At 44.8% G+C, this 17,361-nt stretch overlaps 1 protein-coding gene across 45 annotated transcripts in view; it reads left to right on the top strand.

Annotated features, from left to right (window-relative positions):
- The window catches only part of BMAL1 (basic helix-loop-helix ARNT like 1), a 110,439-nt gene that overhangs the window by 29,355 nt on the left and 63,723 nt on the right, over nt 1-17,361 (top strand). For 40 of the 45 annotated variants that reach the window (XR_012423383.1, XR_012423381.1, XR_012423382.1 and 37 more), the window contains exon 2: nt 3,555-3,627. The exons of the other annotated variants lie outside the window; for them this stretch is intronic. The gene's annotated coding sequence lies outside the window, so the exon portion shown is untranslated. The remainder of the gene's footprint in view (nt 1-3,554; nt 3,628-17,361) is intronic. 45 annotated transcript variants of the gene reach the window in all.

Genomic DNA, 17,361 nt, shown 5'->3' with positions numbered 1-17,361 from the left:
AGGACAGGAAGTTCCATCAGGACAGTGAGGAAGTGCAGGGAGACCAGGTTGGTCTGAGGTTTCTAGCTTGAGCAGCTAGCTAGCTCTGAGATTACAGAGACAGAGGGAGGGGTCTAAGCATGGCAGAGGCGTGTATTCTAGGCATTGTAGAGCAGATCTGGAAGACTGGACTAACTGTGCTTCCCCTCAGGGGAGGCTCCACAGAGGAAGTTTGGCTGCTGGATAAAAATCCAGGGAGTGTGCTTTCTGGGCAGAGGAAACAACGTGGGAAAAGGCACAGATACAGAAAACGGCGTGATGGGCCTGTTGGGACTCCAGCTAGCTGAGGCGTAAGTGGGTAGTTACTGGTTCCATGACTGGGAAGGATGCTGTAGGAGTGCACAAAAGAAAGAAGTTCTGGAATGCGAGTTGATGCTGCCAGCGGTCCATTTGGCTCCTTGCCTTCTGTTCTTTGTGTGTTGGCATCAGACCTCTCTACCGCAGACAGGCTGCTCTGCCTGAGGGGCTATAGCTGCCAGCAGCCTCAGTTTACAATCCCAGTGAAGGGGGAGAGCCTTTCTCTACATCTAGGTATCAGTTTAAGGGAAAGACTCTGATTGGCCCAGGTTGGTGATGTGCCTGCCTTTGGACCCATCACTGTTGCAAGGGATTGGAGAGTTCTAATCTAGGCCGGATCGTCTGCCCACCCCCGCTGGGGCAACCAGAGTCTTTTAAAGGAGAAGGCAGACAACATGCATCTAGGGAAGATAAAAAAGACTGTTTACCATGGCTTACTATAATAGATTGTGAAGAATATATAATATGGCAGTGTAGGAACTCTTCACAGAGGTTAAAGCAAGGGACTTGATCAAAGTTAGGTTTTAGTAAAATCATTTTGGACACTGTACGGGGTTGTGGTCGGAAGTGAGTGATAAGAGGTGTTGAGATGGGTTCGGAGGCCACTGCTGTAGCTCCAAGGAGCACTGATGATGCCTAAACTAGCTTAGAGTCCTGACTTACTTTATTTGCACTTCACCTCCAGCCACAGCATCAGTGAGGTGGAGGACAGGGATAGAGTCCTAGAGATGTTAGACAGGCAAGACTTGGTGGCCAGATGGAGGCAGGGAGAAGCGGGTCTTATGGAAGATTCCCCACTGCCACCAAGGGCATAAAGAATGAGTCTCTGGAAGGCTAGCCTTATCTTTGGAAACATTATTAGGTGTTGGCATACTCAACGTACCTTATTGCTTCTTCAGAAGTGTTAGTGTTGTTGGCTTCTTGTGGTATCCAGCTGGAAAAGGAAGCTGATTGATTGGATTTCCCTCCCTTTAAAGAGCTTCCTTTTTTGAGAAATCAGATGATAGATGATACAGTCAGGACTGCCAGTGGAGAAATAGGTGGGGGAGAGGAGGACTCTGGCTTGGAGACTGACTCTCCTGCCCCCAGCCTGCCCCGAGGCCTGTGAGTCTGCTTTAGGCACATTCGTCCTTTTGGCATCATCCTTGCTGGGAAGGCTTTTAAGGGATTTAAGGAAAGAAATGACACAATCTGATTCATGTTGCACCAGATTTCCTCCCCTGTTCAGAATAGAGTATGGGTGGAGGTAGAGTGACTCCAAGAGTAGCAGCAGGGAAGCAGGGCACCAATTAGGAGACTATCGCAGCAATCTAGGATGGGGACGGTGGAGGTGGTGAGAAATGGCCACATTCTGAATACATTTTAAAGGTAACCAGTTTTAGTGAGGATTAGATACAGAGTGAGAGAGAAAGGAGATGAAAATGATTCCCAAATTTTTGGTCTGGGCAGCTGGAAGAACATTGTCTTAAACTGAAGCGGATATGACTCTGGGAGGAGCAGGTCAGGGGTCTGTGTTGTCTCACCGTGTCTTACACAAAGCTCCCATCTACTTCTTACTTGACACAAGCAGTTGGATATCCTGGTCAGGAGTTCAGAGGAGGGGTCCAGGCTCGGAGAGAAATCTGAGCATCATCAGCATGGAGGTGATATGTGTGAATTCAAGAGACTAGTTGAGATCACCAAGGGAGTGACAGAGAAGAGATGAAAACAAGGACTGAACACTCTGACATAAGAGGTGGGGAGATAAGGAAGAATAAGCAAAGAGAAGGAGCAGCCAGTGAGGTGGGTAGAAAACCAGGAGAGCTAGAGGGCATGATTAAATGGTGTCAAAGCTGCAAGGTAAGGACTGAGACTTGACCAATGGATCTAGCAACATGCAAGACAGGCCTAATGCATGCTGTTGGACCTAAGTTTAACTTTGCAAATAAGTCATAGTTCCTTTCCAGAAGGAGAATATAATTTTGCAAAAACAGATCATTTAAGATTTATTGAAATAAATCTAAAAAGATGTGAAGATAGTACCATAGGAATCCAGCAGAAGGAAACAGGGCTTCTGGCTTTTGTGGGGAGGATTGAGTCACATTCATTCATATATTCATTAATTTATGTATTCATTCATTTGACAAAAACTTATTGGGTGCCAGGGGTTGCGGGGAGGAGGGAAGAGAGAGTTGTTGTCTAGTGGGTATAGAGTTTCGTTTTTTGCAGATGAAAAGAGTTCTGGCGATGGCTGGTGGTAATGGTTGAACAACAATATGAAGGTACTTAATACCATTGAACTGTACACTTAAAAATGGTTAAGACTGTAAATTTTGTGTGACATGTATTTTCTCACAATTAAAAATGGAGAGAGATTTTAAAAAAGCACTTTTGGGGGCCCCATCATGAACTTGGCCTGGGATATGATGTTTGAAATGGATGCACCATCTCAGTAGATGGAAGTAATGTGGAGAAAAGTGGAGGAAGATGTCCAACTGAGAGGGTTTTGGGAACTACCAGTCCTGTTTGTCTGGATAGTAGGGTCTATCGGGGGAAACCAAGCAAGCTGAGACTGCAGCCGGGCCAGTTGGTGCAGGCCCAGCATCCTGGGCTGTGGAGTTGGGCCTGCCTTCTTAGATTCTGGGAGCCTCTGGTGGTTTCTGCCCAGGGGAGTGTCATTCCAAAGGTGTGTATTTAGATTAATTTCATTAGTCCTTCCTGTTTAAACCATTGCCTGTTAAAGGCAGTGGGGTTGAGGTATTCATTTTTATGGTGAAAATTCTGGCCTAGCAGAATTTTAGATATCAAGCATGTTTTAATGAATTGAGTAGGTTATTTTTCCATCCATTTTACAAGTATTTATTGAGGAACATCTAAGTGCCGGTAGTGTTCTAGGCAGTTGGGGGTATAGAATGGGGTGAACTTAATAGATCTCTTCTCTTGAAAAGCCTACAGTGTAGAGAAACCCCCTCTCCTTCCTAAACAAGAAGTTATGCCACAACGTGCCATGTGTTACCATAGGCATGCTACTAGCGTTCCATGGGTGCTGAGAGGAGGGGGTGCCTGGCCTGCCTGGAACACTGGGGAGGCTTATAGGTAAAAACTGCCCAATGGATTTAAAGGACAAGCAGGGATTTTCTAGGCAAAGAAGCAGAAATGGGCATCCCAGGAGTATGGTAAATCAAAACATATTGGGTGCTGTGAATTTAAAGCTAAACTTTTATTTCATTGGCTTTTAGGTGGTGCTGGCTAGAGTGTATACGTTTGGACCCAAGCTTAACTTTTCCAATGTGGAATCCTGGGCCTTCATTGGTAAGTTTGTTTGATGCCTTCTTACCAAATTATGCTATCGAGGATTGGTATTTGGAATGAAAGGCAAGGTAGTTATCATTGGCAAGTTCTTTGTGGAGGTTACCAGTCCTGGACCTGGAGAAGCCTGTAGGGCAGGCTGAAGGGGTACATAGGAAAAGTGAAATCTCACTGTGGGTTTCTGTGGTAGATGCAGAGAGGGAGGCCACAGGAAGGGAACCAAGGGGTGCGGGGGATGGATGCAGCTGGCCTTATGGAGAGGTGGAGCTTTGGCTCTGGTTTGAAGGGCAAGCTAGATTGAAAAAACTCCAGGGAGGAGTGAAAGATTTTCGGGGCTTGAGAACATAGAGGTGAGGTATAAAAAAAGTGGGCTTAGCAGCAGTCCTATAGGAGCAAAATCTTCATCGAAAGGAGTCATGGGCAAGAACTGTGGTGCAATCTGCTGGCGTCTGACGATTCTAGTCCATCAGCAAACTTTTTCTGTAGAGGACCAGATGCTAAATATTTTTGGCTTCGTAGGCCATGTGGTCTCTGTCACAGCTACTCCACTCTGCTGTGGTAACATGCAAGCAGCCATAGATAATATGGAAATGAATGGGTGTGGCGGTATTCCAGTAAAATTTATTTACAGAAGCAGGTGGTGGGCTGGATTTGGCCTGCGGGATGTAGTTTACCGACTCCTTTTCTAGACCCTAAATGCCTGGCTAAGACACATAGACTTTATCCTGAAGGCAGTGGGAAGCCATTGAAGTTATTTTGGGCAAAGAAGTGAAGTGGCAGAAGTGATGTTTACATTTTAGGAACATCCATCTGATAGCTGGACAAGAGGCATGGGCCCCTTTTGGAAGGCAGCAGCAGTCATCCAGGCATGAGGTGTTGTGGTGAGCAGTAGTGAAAATGGAAGCAAAGGTTCAATGGAGGAGATACTGCAAAGGGAGAACCAGTAGTGTTTTCAGTCTCTTAGACTTTAGAGGCAGGAGTCAAAGAGGATGAAAGTTTAGACTTACTTGTTCACAGTGGTATCGTTGACAGAAATGTAGATGTTGGGGGTGGAGAGGAGTAGCTGATGCTTCTGGTTTTAGATATGTTGAATTCAAGATAACAGTAATCATCCATAAGAAATGTCCAGCAGAGAATTGGAAATGCAGGGCTGAGGCCTAGCCTGAGAAGATTAAGTCTAGAGATGTAGAATGGAAGCCATAGGATTAAACACGGTCTCCCCAAGATGAGCAGTGGGCTGATTTTGGGGAACATGCATAACTTTGGGATAGGAAGAAGATGGAAGAGACTCAGAGGCCATGGAGGAGAGTCCCAGGAAGGGAAGAGAATGGGGAGACCAAGGAGAAGGGACCTGAAGGGAGGCTGCTGAATTTGTGACAAGGTCTTTGCAGATGGCCTTGAGGAATGTAATGTCACAGAAGGGGAAGGAAAGAGGAAGCCAGGTTACATGGAATTGGACATAAATGAAGGATAAAGAATTGAGATGTTACAAAAATAGACCACTCATAGAAGGTTTAGGTAGTAAAAGAAGGGAGATACATAAGATTTAGATACTTGCTTGTCAGAATAACCTTTGCTTTAGCTTTGAGGCAGGCAAAGCATGCTGTGACCAGTTCTCATTTCCTTCTTTGGAGCCAAGCTGTGTTTGGGAGTTTGTGTGTACTGTAGGCTTGTGATTGTATTCTTATGCTCCCTTTTGAGGTGTGGTGTTCATAACTCTGCCACAACTTGCACCACGGAATCCAGCCCATGTCTGGACCCTTGCCATGAGACAAGATGTGATCTGTTGGGGGAGTAGTTGCAGTTGTATAAGTTAGAGGAGAAAATAGAGTGGACCAAAAATTGAAATAAAACTTCTTACTGCAGAGTCTATCCAAATATGGGGACTTGAGGATAATTCCTCCACTCATGATTGAATTACGTTTCAATTTGTGCTCTGAGTATTTTGAGTGTACCTTCTTTGGTTTGAATTCTAAGTAGTTTTTGACTTGGTTTGTGTGAATATAGCAGTTAGAGAGCTGGTAATAAAAGCAACAGGTGTAACTGGTTTAGAGCCATGATTTATTGAACACTCATGATGTACTAAGTCCTGTGCTAAGTGCTATTGTGTATCATCCCATTTCATCTTTGCAATGACCTATGTGGGGGAAGTTATTAACAGTATTCTTATTTCAGCCAGAAATAAGTCTTAGTTGAATAACCTATGCAAGGTTACAAGGGATTTGAACCCAGGTCTGTATAATCCCTGGCTTATGCTACTTCCTGCTTTTTCTCGCCTGTGTCTGGAATTTTTCCTCCTACTAATGTAGAAGAACTAGAGATAGATTGAGTCCCTCAGGTTAAATATTCAGAGCCTGTAGTGGGTGTTTCCTCTCCTTAGGAGTCTATTGAAAGGGCAGAAGAAGTGTGGGAAGTCTGGAAGAGACTAAGGCCAAACCTCAAACACTTACTTTAACTGTTTCCCCAGATAAAATTTAGTTGAAGGCAGCAGCCTTGGGCTTGGAAAGAAAATAGCACTAGAAGGCATGAGAGTCAGATTCCAGTCCTAGCATTATGACAATTATAATGTCATTTTTGTTTAAACTCTTGGCATTTCTCTCCAGTTACCTCCAGCTTTGAGCTCCAAAGGCAGGCTCCTATTTTGTCTTGGTTTTCACTGTATCCCCAGTATCGTAGCACAGAATCTGGCATGTAGTATGTTATGTACTCACTAATTATTTATTGCTTCAAATGAACCAAAGGACTTGGTAAAAGGTGCTTAGCCTCTCAGGCACTGCTCTTGGCACCATGGTTGTAGAGGTGAAACTGGACGAGGTCTCTGCTGTCGTGAAGCAGACGTCTACATGTGTGAGATGTAGAATGTGACATCAGCTATGATTATGCTCTGAAATAAAAGACAATGAGACCAGGGTGAAGAGGGAAATGCCTGTCCAAGAAGTGAGACAGTGAGCTTGTTTGGGGGTAAAATCCATAAAATTCCTCTTGGGGTGACTACAGATTTAATTATTTTGCTTGGCTGCCATTGCTAATGCCCAGTTGATTGCTCCCTGCAGTGAGGACTCCCACCCCAGGCCTCGTTTTTTTCAGCTCTGCTGAGCGTGCCTCTCCTGGGTTGGCTCCCGGTTCTCCTCCAGCTGCTCAGATCCCAGCCTCCACAGCCTGCTCTGCTGGTTCTCGGTTCTTTGTCCTTAGCTTCTGGTTTGGCTTGGTCCCTTTCACGTCATCCTTGACGTCCTCCCTGGGTGAGCTCATCCACCACTCACCCCTGTCTCGAAGACATCCAGATCTCCATGTCCGGCCTGAACCTCCTCCCAGTCCACATTCCTAGTGGTCTGCCCTGAGGGCACCTCAACCTGTCTGTCCCCTCCAGAGTGCCACATGCATCTTTCTCCCTGTGCTGCCTGCTTGGTCCACACCCCTCAGTTGCTTCTGCTTCAGTAGTCGTCCTGGCCTTGTCTTTTCCCTCATATTCCCTTGGTTACCACATCCTGAAGAGCTCATCTTCTAATTTGTTAACTCTGTTCTTCTCTGTCTCTCCACTCCTGTGTTTAGGATTCATCATTTTGTTCTATGACAGCCTCTTAATTGGTCATCCTGTGTTCATGTTTTTCCTCCCTCACTCCACTGCCCACATTCCTATCAACATATTTCTAACACACGTCTGATCAGAGCTCTCTTCTGCTTAAAACTCTCCAAGAGCTCCTCATTGCTTAGAAAGTAAAAGCTAACCCTCTTCGGTGGGCCTGCAGTCTTCTCATCATCTGGCTTTTGGCCCCCTGCAACTTTTGCCTCCCCACCCCCACTGCGCTTTGGGTTTTCCTTTTTCCCTAACTCACATTTCTAACCTCAGCCCAGTTACCAACAGCCATCACCTCCTAGTGTCTTTGCAGTGCTGGGCCCTCTCCTGGGAATGGCGTGGTCCCTGTTCACACTTTGGGAACTCAACTCCAGTTTCCCCCAACTCTTCAGGACACCATCCTTCCCTACCCAGCACCTCTCCATGACCTGGAAATGACCTTCCTCCTGGCTCCCAGAACACCCTCATGTCTTTCTCTCTTGCAAAGCACTTATCATAAGGTGTTACTGTTGATTTACTTATCTGTTATGCTCAGCAACCTGAGCTTCTTAAGGGTGGAGACCACACACACACACACACACACACACACACACACGCGCACACATACACACTCTCTCTCTCTCTCTCTCTCTCTCTCTCTCTCTCTCTCTCTCGCGTGCGCGCGCGCTCTCTCTCTCTCCCCCCGTCTCTCTTTCTGTCTCTCTCTGTTCTAAGTGCCAGCATAGTTTACCTGGCTCAGGAAGTTTTTGTTGAAAGAGTGAGGACTGGTCTGTTTGTGCAGCCAAGCAACAGATTTATAATGTGATAAAATGTACTTGAAATGGGAAGTTCATTGGCCATTGGGTTTATTGGGGCGCTCTTCTTGTCAGCTTTGAATGCAGGACAGGTTGTGTTGGGCTTGAGTTTGTGACTGCCTGTTGTGTCTCCCAGCATGCTGAGACCTCAGGAATGTCTCTTCTCTGTATTCTTTGCCCCTGACTTTTTATTTTTTTAGCTCTTGTTGTTGATGGACCGCTAATAGCAATTCAAAATGAAAAATAATCCATCAAGGAATTCTCAGGAACGAGGTCCACCCACCTTGGTCCTGGATGAATCCCAAATTTCCTAAATCAGCCAGAATATCTATTCTTGCCAACCACTGTCTGATAGCCTTTTTTCCCAGCTTAATCCAGCTGAGAATGCTTTTCTTGAAGGGTGAGTATACTTAGTGGCCCTTCATGGAGGTGCCTGAGGGCCTCTTTGTCTTTGTTTTAAACCTTGTAAACTCCCCAGTGAATACGGAGGAGTCTAACAAATAGGAAGAAGCTCTGACCCCAGGGGTCCCAAGTCAGTGTCTGTACTTTGCATGGGAGCTAGCACAATGCACCTAGCCAATAGCACATAAACTCTCATGTTTTCATTCAGGGCCTTAAGCTTGATGCTTGTTGTGTCTTCTTCACTTCCTAACTCTGCCAGAGACCTAAGAAGTTGTGCCAAGAGTGCAGCTTTTATTTGGGGGCTCACAGTAATCTAGGAAAGCTTTTCGGAAGAGAGCCATTCTCAGCCCCGAGGTGTCCTGCAGACCAGGGCCCTCCAGCAGGCTCTTGGAGCTGCTTTCCTTGGCTGGAAATGCTTGTGATGCTGCCTCCCCTTGTAGGGACTTTCCATACGCTGTTCCCTCAGCCTGGAATGCATTTTTCTCCTGGTTTGCCTAGCTTATGCCTGTTCACCCTTTGGAACTCAGCTGATTGACCTGCCTCCTCCTCAGAAGCCCTCCCACCTCACTGATAAGAAGGCTAGGTCTTGTCCTCACCGTTCTCATGCCAGCATCTAGCGCTTATGGGCTGCTCACCTTGTGTCAGGCACTGTTAGAGTGCTTCATGGGTAACTACTTTGTATTAGGGGCTTGGTAGATGTTGGCTGAGGTAAATGTCATCATTATCCCAAAGACACTGTGTGAGGAAACTGAGGCCTTGACCCATTGAGTAGGTGACAGAGTAGGAGTTTATCCCAGATGCTGGGCTGTGGATTTCTGCTCTGACCCTTTCTTCTCTACACTACCGTTCCCTCTGCTCCAGGTCCTTGCAGTCTGTCCTTTTTCAGCACTTGTCACGGAGGTCATGACCTCTGTTCATGTGGTTATTTGATGAATGAATGTTCGCTCCCTTGCTGGGCAGCCCCTTTGAGCCCCAGGATGGCGGGAGTACGTAGGACTCTAGACAGCTGCTCAGCATGGAGTTCACCGAGAGCCTGTGGGACTGCCCACTTGCCCACAGCCGCTTCTTGCCTTTTGCATCACAGGAGTGTGGGCTAGGACCATAAAAGAGCCAGCCCAGGCCTCCCCCTTTCTGGAGCTCACTGGGTTACGTGCATGGGGTTTGGCCCTCACCCTCGCTTCCATGGTTCTGCACCAGAGCCAGCTGTGCTGAGGAAACATCTGTGCCTTGTTAAGGTCTGTTCCTTCTGCCCACTCCCTTTGCCCTTTTCTCTACCTTACAACCCCTTTGCTGCCCTTCTTTAAGGAAAGAGGCTCCCTTTGCCTCTCAGGGCAAAACCAGCTGCCCTTCTCCTGGTCTTCTTGATCTGCACACACTCTGAGGATGACTGCCCATGGCGGGTCATGATGGTCCGTGTGCCCTGGACTTTGGTTTCTGTGGCAGAGCAGTACTTTGTACAGTCAGGGCTCATGGCCCTATAGGAGACTGAGGGAGAGCCCGAGGTCATTACCTTAAGAGAAGCTGCTTCATGGTACAGTTTGTGTGTGTGTGCATGTATGTGTGGATGTGTGCTTTTTTCATGCATGGCGTTTTTATTTGTGTTATTTATCCCCCTGCTGTATCTCCATCTCTCAGAGGTCTAACATGGGGCTTTGAATAGTGGATATATCATAGCTCTTGGCAAAGTCTTCTCCCCTCCTGATCTGAAGGTACCTCCCTTTTCCCCTACCCCTCACTTTGGTACCTTGGCGTCTTCACAGGGTTGTTATGACTACCAGGACACTCTTCTCAGACTTCATTGAGATTGCAGTGATGTGAAAACTCTACCTAGATTCTAGCCAGCTGGGCAGGGGCCTGGCAGCAGGGGAAGCCCGGTTCCCTAGGGCACCTCACCAGGCCTCCAGGGCTCTCTAGGGCCAGACTGGCTGAGCTTCAACTGACTCATACTGTTTTTGACTGGGAAAAATAAAATGTTTAAATGGCTTCTGACCAAATGGGGAAAGTGGATGTGGGAGGAAGAGAAGGGGGACGTTAGCCACACCCTAGGTACATTTGCCAGCAGCAAACTGAGATGGGCTTATAAAGTGCGGCTGGCCTCTAAGACGCCTCCTTCAAGGGGCATTCAGCACACTGGTCTCAGGCTCTGGAGGCCCACCTGCTTCAGAACGTCAGCTCCATGTCTGTCTAGCATTGTGACTTAAGACAAACCCACCAAGCTCCCTTAGCCTCCATTTTCTCATCTGTAAAATGGGATTGTAATCATTAGAATAACCTTTATAAGGTTCTTGTGAGAGTGGAATGAAAACATGCTTAGCACTGTGACTGGCATGTAGAAAGCACCAAATATTTATTATCTGTTATTGTTGTTGTTTGTCAAAGTATTGTTGTTAATAATAACTATAAGAAGACTTTGGAGCAGATATAAAGTCTAAAATGCAGGCTGTGATGAAAGGGAGATGCTATGTAAGAAAATTGCTTTTTGAATTGCACATTATATCCAGATACTATTATTAGCACAAGTGTATCTATTATTGTTTTGTCTTTGAAAAAAAATGCTGGAGCACAATTTTATGATGTTGAGTCTATGTCCTTTGTTGTTTTGGAAAGAGGTTTATCACATTGGCCTTTATTGGAATCTTGTCTAGTGAATGCATGACTCACATTGGTGACCCTGGGTACCAAATGCCTGGACAGCACCTGGCAAAGAAGAGCCATTATTTCCATGGTCACTATTGTTTAAAATGTTTATGGTAAACAATACCTGATAGGAAGTTCTTAGAGGTTTATTGACAGTAAACTGTCAGGAATGCACTGAGTTATTATTTACTCTAGACCTGAGAAATTCTCCCTCTCCAAGTTTTGTGCCTTGTATAGCTAAATAAATATAAAAAATTTCCTTAGAATTTGATATAAACAGCTACCATTGTCTTCACAAATATGTTAGAAATATTTTCTTAATAGCAGCTACTTGACCGTTTTGTTTTTTGTCTCCATTCTGTACCGTTGCTCTGTCTCTTCCCATCTTTCTGAAAATAAAAGTGAGCCAAATTCACCATTTGAAAAACACATAGATACTTTTAGGCAGAGGTTGAAAACTCTCTACCCTCTGGCTGCATCTGGCTTGCAGATGTGTTTTGTTCAGCACTCATAGTGTTTTAAGATGTTTAAATTAGTGGCCAACATTTAAAAATGGGTGGATTTTGAATCAAAATCCAGATTTCCAACTCTTCGTGAAAAATCGAAGGTCTGGTGGGCCTGGGCCCATCTTCCTTGTGGCAGTGTGGAAGAGTGGCGGTCCCTCTGCTGGGAGCTTGTTTCTCCAGCCTGCCCCAGGCTGGCCCAGCCTCCCTGTACCTTTCCATGGCCTGCTTAGCCCCTGTAGGTAATTGAGTTTGTAGTCTCTGCTTAATATAACTAATACCCCTTAGATACTGTGCATCAATTTAGAATTATTTCCACTAGCGACTGTGACCATAGGTAGGAAGGATATTTTACTTGCTAAGTTGTCTTTCTTATGATAGCTCAAATGGCTATAATAGTATTTTAGGCTCTTTTGGATTTAATAGAATTACCTTCTCTCCTCTCTGTGGGATTTCCTCATTAACAATTTTTAAAAAGTGTTCAGCAAAGCTTATATATCAACATAAAATTTTAAATAATGCAGGATATAAATTTTAATAGCTACTATTGAAGGGAGGCTGCAAACAAGTGAACTGCTTTAATTCAATAATTTATGGTGTTGTAAATTTGAAAAATAAAAGATACTTAGTTTTTTTTTTTTTTTTTTTTTTTTTTAGAATAAAATAATTAAATAGTTGACCTTTGGCAGAGTCTTTGTTGAAATAGGCAAGGGGTTTGAGCTTCTCAGAACTTGAGACCACTGCCTTCTGGAGTCTTTCCTCAGATGAGTCTGTGCCTCCCGCTAGCTAGTGCACGCTCAGCACTGTGGCCACATGCAGAGGGCAGAGAGAAGACTCAGCTTCCCATGGTGGTCACTGTAGTCAGGGGGCCCTTGCAAATACCAAAATTTTAAAAAATTACTCTTTTCTGAGTTTTTAAAAACTTTTTTGTTTTTGTCATCACAAAAGTAATAAACACTTGGGATAAATTCAGACAACACTGAAGTGCTTTAACCTAAGCAACAAAATCTTCTGTAACTGCCCTCAACCTTTTCCAACCATTCCTCAAACATAAGCACTTTTGAGAGTTTGCTTCTTATACTCCTGGACTTCCGTGTTTGCTTGTTTCTCTCCACCCCTACCCTTTGCCCTCAACCACAACATAGGTACTTTCCCTTTTATTTTCTAAAGATAGACTCTCCCTGTGCATGGTGTTCTGCAACTTCCTTTTTACAGCTGTCAATTATTTTGGTTATTTTTCCAAGTCCATATGTAAAGATCAATGTACTTGTTACTTTTAAAAGTTGTACTCCATGTTATGGTTGTATGTTAAGTAAATTTCATTTTGTATTGGTAAACACTCAGGTTGTTTCTGATCTTTTGCCATTGCAGCCACTGCTGCTGTGGAAATTTTTGTGCACACCTGTGAACTTTTGCATGAGGTTTTCTTTGGTATAGATACATAGAAGGAGGACTTTCGGTTTAAATGGTTTACTATTTAAAGTTTGAATCCATATTGCCAAATTACCCTCCAAAAAGGCTGTACCAATTCATGCTCTTCCTAGGAACATCCCATTATGGCTTTGCTAATCTAGTTTTTGCTTAAACATGTATAAGAAAAGTAAATCTTAAAAGCCTCACAAAAAAATGCCATCAAAATTACATGTTTATCTTAGAAAAGCATTCAAAATATATGTCTGTAGATTTAATTATATGATTTTTTATGTCTTGACTTTGATGATGGTTATCATCCTGCAGGGTGACAAAAAAGTTCCCTAAATACTGTACACAATTATTAAATAATTATTAAGGATATCAGTCGCACCGGGTAGCCTTTGGAAGAATTACAGCCAAATCACAGCTTCCTTTTCCACAGCTCTGCCAGATTGGCTTGTCTTTCCCACCGAGGGCTGAGCCATTAATACTGAGGCTGGGTCAGCATTTGCAGGGACCCTGCCAGGGAGTACCAGGCCTTGGGCCCCAGAGACCTGGGAAGCGGGAGATGGCAAGTGACTGCTGTGAGGCTGAGACAAAGTTTTTGCCTACAACACCCCATGGCTTTTTCGTTTACTGAGCTAGATGAGGAAAGGAAAGGGAAGTGATATTCTCAGACTTCTGGTGGTCACTTTTGTTCATGGATTTCTCACAGGAGTGCTAACGTTTAGGCTCATGTTCACGAAGGTTTGAAACCTTAGCATTTGGGAAGGATCTGCAGATTCTCAGCCAGGGGCCTTAACTGATCACAGGTAGTTGTGAACTCTTGGTCCAGGCTATGTTTCAAGACTCCTTCTTAGAAAGAACAGGTCAGGTTACCACGTGCTAACTCCATGTGAAATTTTGAATTCTACCTTCTCTAGCCCTCCTCTCTGGCTCCGAGCTGGTATCTGGCATTTGCAAACAGTTTACCCTTTGTTGACTTCTTAGAACTAGCCTCACTTTTATGAGGCTGAGTAGACTTGATGCCCAGGCCATTTATCCTTTGAGGGTGCCCTCAGCTTCATCAGACCTATGCTGGGCAGTCTGGCGTAGTGGAAAGAGGCACTTGGAGCCAGACAGACCTGGGTTTAAATCCTGACATCATCACATTTACTAACAGTGTGACCCTTTGGCTGATGACCTGACCTCTTTAAGCATCAGTGTCTCCTTCTACAAAGTAGGGACAGTAATTATTTCCCAGGGGCATTTTGAAGTATATACGAATTAATATTTGTCAGGTGCCTCTCAGATGTTCAACACAGAATGAACAGTGTATAAATATGAGTCCTCTCTCATCTTCCTGCTGTAGAGAGAAAGTTCCTTGGGGATGCTCCAAGCTGGTGGCTACTGGCTGAGGATCCTGGAGTGAGAGGAAGGCTACCATGTAAACCCAGAGATGAATCATACACAATGTGTATTCTCAGGAGCTTAGTATTTGATACGGGAGCCTAACAAGCAAATAGTGTGTTCAGTAATAGGAACTAATTAATAGAGGAAAGATTAACCTTCTAGGTGGGTGGGGTTGAAAAGTAGGTGGGGTATTGAAGGTTCAACAGGAGTCTGACAGAGAAGACAGACTATAAATAATTAATATACAGCTGTATCCACTAGAGATAAAGTTACATTGTTTTTTATGTACATGTTGACTTCTTTTGGACTTGCCAATACACTGATATATTCAAATTCAGCTCCTCTCTTTTTCCCTTTCCTTTTCCCTTCACTCTGCCTCTCCCCCAGCCCTGCCTTGAAATATTCAGCCACTGAAAATTTCTTAAAGAATTTCTTTATACTTTAGTAAGTCATCAGAGGATACTAATTCACCCTACTGAGATTTTACAAGAACTTTGGTGTAGCTGGGGTTTTTTTTGCATTCCTTTTTCTACAGTAAATATAAGTTCTTCTGAGTTGCCCAGTAATGAACAAAATACCAACCATTTGATGTTTACTGCGTGACTGCTGTGTACCAAGCACATGTGCCATTTCACTTAGTCCCCAGAATGTCAGAGCAGCTTTGTGAAATGGGCTGCCCATTCTTTCTTATGGATGAGGAAACTGAGGCTTAGGGAGGTTAATATACTGAATATTATACATGTAGTGAGTAGGAAAGCCACAGTTCACCTCCAGGGTCTTTTTCTCCCTCTTTGCTGCCTTGCTTGGGGTTCAGCTTCTAGTAGGCAGACAGCAGACGTTTGTCTGAACATATGAGAGCACTGCCTGCCATGTGCCAGCCAGTTTGATTTGTGCTGCTGGTTTTGTAACCCACATGGGGCAATGACAGCTGCTCAGTTACTTTCCTAACTATTAGTGGGGCCCCAGGGTCACACATCAGTCATAATTAACAAAAAACACAATTTCCCTTTCCTCTCAACTTTTATTTCTAAGGTACTTGTAAGCAGATAGATTAGATTGTTAGCTTTTTAATTTTTTGCTTTATCTCTGCCCTTTAAAGACTATGTGAGAGAATACACAGTGCCCTGAGAGCCTGGCCTGGAAATCAGAAACTTAGATTCCAGCTTCGGTTCTGCTGGTAACTCCTCAGTCGTTATGGGTAAATAACATTCCCTTTCCAGAACTACTAGAGTGTGTCCTTGGTGCAGTCTGGGGTTCAGGTGGTCCTAGGGATCCTGCCTACTGCATGAACCCGTATCAACTGTGTGAGGCTGGAAGGAGCTCGGCGTTGGTGTTGGGCAGGCCCAAGTGAGCATCCTGGCTCCTATACTCCCCAGCTCTGTGACCTTGGGCTAATCACCTGACTCCCTGATGCTTGTCCTTGTCTGCAAAGGAAGGCTAAGAGGACCTGCTTCCCAGGATCACTGTCCAGATTGAATGAGAAGGAATGTCGGCTTCCTTCCCTCTGTCTCCAACTCCTGAGTGCACTGGTTTTGGACTAACTGGGTGTTTCAGCAGTTGAAACCAAAACACCTTCATTAGGTACAGGGTTCATTACACCTCGCAACACCCTGAGATACTCAACATTTAGATTTCTTGAAGCTCTTTTTTGTTAAGAAACTCCTCAAAGGAAGATACTCTTCTGCCCCATTGAGCTTTATTAGTGCTTCAATGACAGCACCTTATTTTTTCACTTTCTCCCCTCCCCCTCAGACAGAAGCTGCAGTGTGAATCAGTTTGCATTTATATAATTTATTTTGCATTTCTTTGCAGAGAGGAAAACTCCATTCATTTAGCAAATGTCCATCGTGCCCAGGCCTTATGTTAGGTGAAGGGATTCAGAGAGAAATAGAGTCACTGACCTCAAGAAGCACACAGGGAGGAAAGGTATAAATACATAAAGTGACACATGGGTTTGTCCTGTCACCAATGTATGCAGTAGGTGCTGTGGGAGAAGAGAGGATGACACTGGTTCTCTCTTGGAGGACCTCATAGAGAAGAGGTGACTTGTGAACAAGTCTTTTTTATTTTTTGGAGAGAGGGTCTTGCTCTGTCACCCAGGCTGGAGTGCAGTGGCGCTATCCTAGCTCACTGCAACTTTGAAATCTTGGGCTTCAAGGGATCCTCCTGCTTCAGCCTCCCAAGTAGCCGGAACTACATGCATGTGCCACTTGCCTGTCTGATTTTTTTTTTTTTTTTTTTTGTAATTTTTTGTAGAGACAGGGTCTAGCTATGTTGCCTAGGCTGATCTTGAACTCCTGGCCTCAAACGATCCTCCCACCTTGTCCTCCTAAAGTGCTGGGATTATAGGCATGAGCCACTGCACCGAGCCGTTGTGAGCAAGTCTTAAAAGATGGGTAGGAAGGAGTCTATCAGCTGTAGAAGTAGGAAGGGCCCAGGCGGAAGGAGCACAGTTCAGAGGCTGGAGCCTTGGTAGGAGGTGACACACTAGGTGCATGTCTGGAGCTGGAGCCAAGAGGTGGAGGACCTGAGTGGCTTCATCTTGGCAGTCACCCATATATTGGCAAGTCCCAAATCTTTGTTACCAGCCCAGATTGTCTTCCCGAGCCCCCAACTCCTATACCCACTGCCCATTCAGCAGCTGACTGCATGTTGAAGTGTAGTGATCTTCCCAGACGCAACATAACTAAACAGAAGTCTTGATTTGTTCTTTAAAAAACAAACACAAAACTAACCTTGTTCCTCCTCAGTCTTCCCCATGTTATGAGGTCCCATCATTTTCACCTGGCTCCCCAGGCCTAAAATGTGGGCATCATCTTTGATTCTGCTTCCTCCTATGTCCTTCACATCATCTGTTTGCAATTCTTTTTTTGTTTGTTTTACTGGTTTTAAAAATTACTTATTTATTTATTTGAGACCGAGTCTTGCTCTGTCATCCAGTCTGGAGTGCAATGGTATGATCTTGGCACACTGCAACCTCCGCCTCCCGGGTTCAAGCAGTTCTTGTGCCTCAGCCTCC

This window comes from Macaca fascicularis, chromosome 14 (genome assembly GCF_037993035.2).
Source record: "Macaca fascicularis isolate 582-1 chromosome 14, T2T-MFA8v1.1".
NCBI lineage: Eukaryota > Metazoa > Chordata > Mammalia > Primates > Cercopithecidae > Macaca > Macaca fascicularis.
This window is presented reverse-complemented; position numbering and strand designations above follow the sequence as displayed.